This window comes from Petaurus breviceps, unplaced genomic scaffold (assembly GCF_028583685.1).
Source record: "Petaurus breviceps papuanus isolate PSGF00001 unplaced genomic scaffold, PetGlider_PUasm1.0 186, whole genome shotgun sequence".
Classification (NCBI taxonomy): Eukaryota; Metazoa; Chordata; class Mammalia; order Diprotodontia; family Petauridae; genus Petaurus; species Petaurus breviceps.
In genome coordinates this window covers 28,551,981-28,559,010 of record NW_027185798.1, presented here as the reverse complement: position 1 = coordinate 28,559,010, position 7,030 = coordinate 28,551,981, and the positions used below count along the sequence as shown (strand labels likewise).

The 7,030-nt window shown below is 45.4% G+C and overlaps 1 protein-coding gene and 1 long non-coding RNA gene across 3 annotated transcripts in view; one reads left to right on the top strand and one right to left on the bottom strand.

Annotated features, from left to right (window-relative positions):
- LOC138162600 (uncharacterized) overlaps positions 1–874 on the top strand; it is a 3,599-nt gene extending 2,725 nt beyond the window's left edge. Inside the window, exon 2 of the long non-coding RNA XR_011168666.1 lies at positions 788–874. This is a non-coding gene — a long non-coding RNA (uncharacterized lncRNA). The remainder of the gene's footprint in view (positions 1–787) is intronic.
- The window catches only part of LIG3 (DNA ligase 3), a 24,707-nt gene extending 23,816 nt beyond the window's left edge, over positions 1–891 (bottom strand). For both annotated transcript variants that reach the window (XR_011168665.1, XM_069089930.1), the window contains exon 1: positions 753–891. The gene's annotated coding sequence lies outside the window, so the exon portion shown is untranslated. The remainder of the gene's footprint in view (positions 1–752) is intronic.
- Between the last annotated feature and the right edge of the window lie 6,139 nt (positions 892–7,030).

Sequence of the window (7,030 nt, the reverse complement as noted above, 5' to 3'; positions counted from 1 at the left end):
GGGGGGGGGGGGGGGGGGGGGGGGGGGGCTAGGATAAGAAGGAAGAACCGAGCACGGACGGACGGACAGGGTAGAGACCAGCATCTCCAATCCTCTGCTTCGGGAGACCCCAGGGGCAGACAAAGCTCTGCCCTCCTAGGACCACCCCCCCGGGGCAGAGGACGCCTGTCGCTGCCATCCCGGGGTGGTTGACTCGGGGTTATCGCGAAAAGGCGGCTTCAAGGGAAGAGGTCCGGTCCACCCAGAGGTCCCTGCTGGAAGGGGGGGGCACGGGGAAGGGCAGAGGACGGACAAACCCGGGGTGAGCGTCGGGGAGGGGCTACCCAGCAGGGATGCTATGACTAGGGAAGTCCGGGTGCGGGCCCCGCGTGGGGGGATGGGGCTGACCCAGGGTGTGGGCGGGGCGTCATGTGTCGGTAGGTGGGGGCTGGGTACCATATTTGTAAGGGGGGAGGGGGTGTGTGACCCAGTGTAGGAAGCCAGGTTGCCTGCGAGGGGGCGGGGCGCCACGTGTAAGCAGGTGTGTGAAGGGGCGGTGGGATTCAGTGGGGGGTGTCAGAGGGAAGGCCTTGGGCGAACCCAGCTGGGGGGGAGGGCTTTCTGGTTTGTTTTTTTACTCGGAAGGGCCAACAGAAAGGGGTCTCCTGGGCGCAGGCCTCCCGGTGACATGAACCCCCTCCTCACGCGCTGCGGGCCACGCGCTGGGAGGGGCCTCCTAGGGGCCACCTGGCTTCCCCTTTTCTCCCCCTTACCTGTCTTATTTGTCTCCCGGCTCCAACCCGTCCAGGCCCAGCTCCGGATCTCACGACAAGCCGGAACCTAGCCAGTAGACAGGCCTCGCGCCAGCGGCAGTTAAACCTACGATCACTTTAAATCCGGGTCCTTGGATACGGCGACAGTGCGCAGGCGTAGGAGGACGCGGGGCGGTACTACGATCGGGAGCCGTCCCCCGAGACGAGGCCCCGCCCCCAGGGAGGAGGGCCCGCCCCTAGGATGGTAGGGAAAGGTTGCCCAATCACCCTGCAAATCCACCTGGAACCGGGTCATCTCTTTCGAAAGAAAAGTCTGGGGCAGCAAAGATCAGAGTAGGAAGAAGTGTGGCCGGCCATGTGTCCACCTAGAAGCCAGAAGTCTCAGATACCCTTAATTTTTTTTATCAATAACTTTTATTTTTACATAATGTTTAAAATCCCACCTTCTGCAAGAAATCTTCCCAGCACCCCTTAATGCTAGTGCCTTTCCTCTGAGTTTATCTTCAATTTACCCTATATGTGTCTTCTTTTATTGCATGTTGTCTCCCCATTTGATTATGAGTTCCTTGAGGATAGGGACTGTATACTGGGTTTAGCCTAGAGCTTGGTACACTGTAGGTAATTAATAAATGCTTGTTGACGTGACCTGATTCACATTTCCCACTATAACGCTCCCCTAAACTCCTCCCAGAGATCCATCCATTATAATAAAGAATTATAAGGGAAATTCTGCCCCCTCCCCCTCCCACTTAATCCTATCAAATCTCACCATATTTCTCAAAACTGTGGAGGTATGCAGGGGGATGATAAGGAGGCGTCATTTGCAGATAATTGGACCCCTAGGAATGATATCTGTTAATACAGTCTATTTTGCAGGATAAATAAATGTAATAGAATTTCACAAACGTTTTAGCTCTCTGCTTGTTTGCTATCAATTTCATCCTAAGGGAGCCCTTAATGCTTTCTACTCCGAAGTTCTGCATCTGTAGAATGGAGCCAAGATGGGGTGTCTGTCACTTCCAACACTGGGGGAAAATGGAAGAGACTTGGTAAGCCTTAATGAGATATAGGAGCCTTCCAGTGGGAAGAAAGGGAGAGGTGAGAGATAGCAGGGTGTATTGGAGCCATCTCATTTTTAGTATGATGAGCATTTATATCTTGGAAATCAGCAAATGCTCCAAATCAGGGCTTGATTTATTGTTTTGCTGACAGTTTAGACTTAAGAAAGTGATGGAGAAAAAGTCAAAAATGCCTATTTAAAAGTGTTGAGAATGCTTTCTTCTTCCCCCTCTTCCTCCCAGCCAGTTATTAACCATTTACTAGCACACTCCTGGAAATAGTTTTGCTCACTCTTTAACTCACATGTTATATTAATATCTTTACTAAAGCTTAAAACTGCACAAAGATTTTTGGGACATCTTGTATTTATTAAATTTCTATTATATGCTAAGTGAGAGACATTGTGGAGAGAGAATAGAACCCAGTCTTGGGTTCAAGTATGTATGATCCTGGGCAAGTCACTTAACCTCTTTCAGTCTTTAGTCAACTCTGTAACTGTATTAGTTGGGCAGTAGGCATCAGTTTGCATTGGTGGTTTGGGCTCCTCTCCAGTAACTCCCTATACAATGATGAAAACAAGTCCAGTCCCCATCCCTATATGCCAAATACAGTGCTATACTAACTTTTTTTTTTGCACATGAGAAAACTGAGAATAAGAGATGGTGACTTGATCCAGGTTCATACAGATTGGAGCACCTTTATAAGAGATGCTGTAGGTCCCCAGGTAGCTTGGCATTTTCATCTGGAGAAAAGAAGATGCCAACGCACTGCTTCTGTCAACTCTAAGCATTGAGGATTAAAACAAATCATTGATATACTTTGCTTTTGACAAGCACTGTTCTAGGTTCTGTCCAAGGTACTGGAGATGATGTACACTCTTGACTCTCCTGGAAACAGGATCCTTGGTGCTTCCATGTGTGGTGGAGACACCATCCCAGGTGCTGTGTGTGTGTATGTGCCAAAACCCTTGTTACATTATGGTGCAATAATTTAGGATCAGCCCTCCCATTTTGCAGATGAGAAAAAAGAGTCCTACAAAAATTAGGCAATATGCCTAAGGTCACATAATAAGATAGACTTGAACCCAAGTGCTCTGATTCTTTCCATTACACCACACTGTCTATATTTTATTACATTCATATGCCACAACTTGTTTGGTTATGTGGATAGACTGCTGGGCCTGAAGTCAGGAAGACCTGAGTGCAAATCCAGCCTCAAGACTATTGGAAGTCACTTAACCTCTTTATTTCCTCCACTACAAAATGAGGATAATAATAGCACCTACCTCAGAGGGTTGTTGTGGGGATCAAATGAAATATTTGTAAAGTGTTTAGCGTGGTGCCTGGTATATAGTAAGTGCTTAATAAATGCTTATTAGTGGTTTTTTAAATTATTAATTTCCCAATTCATGGGCATCTACTCTTTTTTTCCCCACAAAAGGTGTTACTTTGAATGTTTTGACATACGTCATTGACCTCATTGGGGTTATATACCCAATAGTGGGAAAGTTGGGTCAAAAAATATAAATCATTGGGGCAGCCAGGTAGCACAGTGAGTAAGACCACAACTCCAGTGTCAGGATGACCTGGAGATCGAATCCCGGGCTCAGACACTTAGCACCCACCCAGAAACACCTGGCCATGTAACCTTGAGCAAGTTACTTAACCCCAATTGCTTAGGGGTGGCCAGGTGGCTCAGCGAGTAAGAGCACCGGCTCCAATGTTGGGATGACTTGGAGATTGAATCCCAGGCTCAGATACTCAGCACCACATCCAGAAATAACTGGCCGTGTGACCTTGAGCAAGTTACTTAACCCCCATTGCTTAAAAAAAAAACAAAACATTTACTAACTTATTTCTCATAAATTTAAATTGCTTTCTACCATAGTTTCAACCAATTTAAATCTCTACTAATAGCTTAACATCACCTTGTTGTTGCCCCATTGTGTCTGACTCTTCACAACCCTGTTTAGCGTTTTCTTGGCAAAGTCACTGGAATAGTTTGCCATTTCCTTCTCTAGCTCATTTTACAGAGGAGGAAACTGAGGCAAGCAGGGTGAAGTGACTTGCCCCAGGTTACACAGTAGTTAGTGTCTGAGGCCAGATCTGAACTCAGGAAGGTGAGTCTTCCAGACCAATACTCTATCCACTGCACCTCCTAGCTGCTATTATCACCATAGCATTGATTAAGCACCCAGATGGTTTTCTTGTAGTTTTCTCCCACTGCTGTACTGACACAGGAGATTAGCTTGCTTCAGGGCCTGAGGTTGGTCACATGGCAAAGGGGCCACCTGGTGGAGAAGGCCTTATGGGCTAGCTACTGGGCAGATATTGTCTGTAATAAAAAGAACTAAATTGAAAATCAGAATGCCTGACTCATGTCTGTTCCTATGGAGTCTTCTCAAAGACCTAGGTTTTGTAGAGACCTCTAGAAGTCATCTAGTTCTTTCTCTCTGTCTTTGAATCACATGTCCTCTGGGGAATCTAATCCAGTCAGAGCCTCAGTTTCCCCATTTGAGACTGCCCCATCCCTCACTTCCACCTTAAAATGTTTTGTGGGTCTTCAGAATGGGAAGACAACAAAGAAACAAGCTTGGGAAATAAAAGGATTTCTATTTCCGTTTTCCAGGCAACTCATCTTGAAAAGGTTGGAAACCACTGAGAAGAAGGAGGAAGATGTTTCATTCCTTGCCTGTGTGTATCCCCCTGGCTAACATTCTCAATGGGTTCTTTTTTTAATAAGAATCAGGCTATGAATTCCATAAATCTCAGCAGATAGAGCTGGTTTTACAGCTTGGTTTGCTTAAAAGGCACATAATTAAAATAAGTTGTAAAGATGTTGGTGTCATTTGCCAAGATAAATATTTAAAAGGGAACAGCTGTAAGGAATACGTAACAACTCAAATAAGCTCTTGGCTCTTCCTTTCCAGGACAGAAATGGCTAGGGTTTGTCTTTGGTGGGGGAGGGTTTCTGGCTTTTTTCCTTCTTGTCCTCGTATCTCTTGGAGGCAATAAAGAGTGGGAAGAATTGTAGATGACCCTCTGAAACCAGGCTTGATTCAGTTAGACAAGCAGAGAAAAAGCCAATGGAAGAGCCATCCATCCTGGTATGATGGAGAGAGCATTGTATTTGGAGTCAAAGGAACAAGGTTCAGATCCCAATTTACTTACTGCCTGTGTGACCTTGGACTAGTCCCAAGTGTCCTGGGTCTCTGGGTCTCAGGTGTCCTCATCTCTAAAATGAGAGGATTGGGCAATTGAAGTTAATTGAAGAGAATAAGCACAGGCCAGAAGGTAGGGTTAGTAAGTCAGTTTGGCTGGAGTAGAGTAGTGGAAAGTAATGATGAAATTGTACATAGGGGGCAAGATTATGTAGGGCCTTGAAAGCCAAGATAAAAACCATGTGTTTTATCCTGGAGGCAACAGGGAGCCACTGAAGATTATTGAGCAGGACCCTGCTGTGTACAAAGAATTTTGGGAAGCAGCTGTTCCCCAGCTATTTCTCTATGCCCCTAGCGGAAGGTCTGAGAAAAGACCGAAACTGATGAGTATAGAAATTTGCGTCGTGGAGTTACAGGGAACAGGTTAGGATTAGGATTTTCCTGCTTTCAGTACCCATCTTCTCTTCCTTCCATCTCCATCTGCCGAAGTCCTATCTACCCATCAAAACCTATACCCTGGCATAGTACATGGCACTAAGTAGGTGTTTTATAACTGTTGAATGAAAGAATTAATGAATGACACAGAAGGAGCAATGTCACAAAGGGACAAATGTGCATGGCACCTTCTGTGGAGCCTAAACTTCATGGGAACCAAGGATGCTGGACTTTTCTCCATCTAGTAAAGATAAGTCTTTAGCAGGGCCAGGGTTCTGATGTTGCCAGGCTCCTCTTCCTAATACTTTATACATTGTAAGTGCTTAATTAATATTTGTTACATTGAATCAAATCCAAAAACCACAGAAACACTCGATTATGGATATTATTGCTTCCCCACTTCCTCATGAGGCCTGAAAGATTACTCCACCTAGCTTTAAGTTATCTATATTCCTTAATATTTAACAGCCAATTTTCCTAAGCTTAATTAGGAACTCTCTTTTCTGTCTCCCCCTAAATAGATAGGATGTCATTACTGAAAGAAATCTAGTTTGAGAGATAAACCAGATCTAGTCCTTGGCCATCAGCTCGCCTTGGGACCAAGTCACTCCATAATCTTAATTTCATTATTTGGCCCCAACTCTTTGGGAGATGTCTGCTTTGAGGGTTAGGGGTAGGAGTTGTCAGGAGGCAGAGAAAGATCTTGTGAGACTAAGGAAGTAGTGGATGTGAGTATGGTGAAAAAATTAAGAGAAAGACACGAATATAGAAAAAAAAATTCTATTATTGTTTAACAAGTATTGACATTCTAGCTCTAATAGCCCCTGCTGAAGTCCCACCCATGACTTAGTGTAGGATGAGGGTGACTTTGACCTTGGGCTGTCAAAGGCTACACCACTGAAGCACAAATTCTGGTAGTTCCAAGTTGGGATAGGCTGCTCATCTGTTGTCCAAAGTCCAGTCTTGTTCAATTGGAGAGGCTCAGGTTTACATAAGTCCGGTCACCTGGTATCCTGAGCTAACCCTGAAACAGGCTTGGAATTGGAATGAGATTAGTCATTTAACAAAAATGTTTACTGAACAATAGCGTGGAAGGTATTCTTCAACATATCTCTGCACCAGCCCCCCCCCCCCCAATCTCTACGATGAGGGGGGTCAGGAAGGTTTGTTGGGTCAGGAAGGCATGTTGAGTTGGATAACAGCGAGACATCACCAAGTCTGATAAGGCACCAGCTCCTTGTGGGCTGGGCTTTTTGTACCCTGGGTGACCCAGAACTTTCATCAATGGCCTACGCCCTCATCTCCTGAACCAATCAAGTCTAGAGGACAGCTTCCCCAGCCTGTGTGGATAGGACCTTAGCAGATGTTGCTGCAATATAGCATATTATCTAGATTTTTTTTTAATGGAATGATTACAGTTAAATTCAACAAACATTTATTAAGTGCCTACTATGTGCTAGGCACTGTGTTGAGCATTGGGGGTTATAAATAAGAAAAAGACAGTCCCTTTCCTCAAGGAGGTCACAGTATAATGAGGGAAGACAGCACCCAAAAGAAAGCTGAAAAGTAGAGGGAAGCCACAAGGAGTACCCAGAGTATCACCAGCATGATATTCATGTTACTG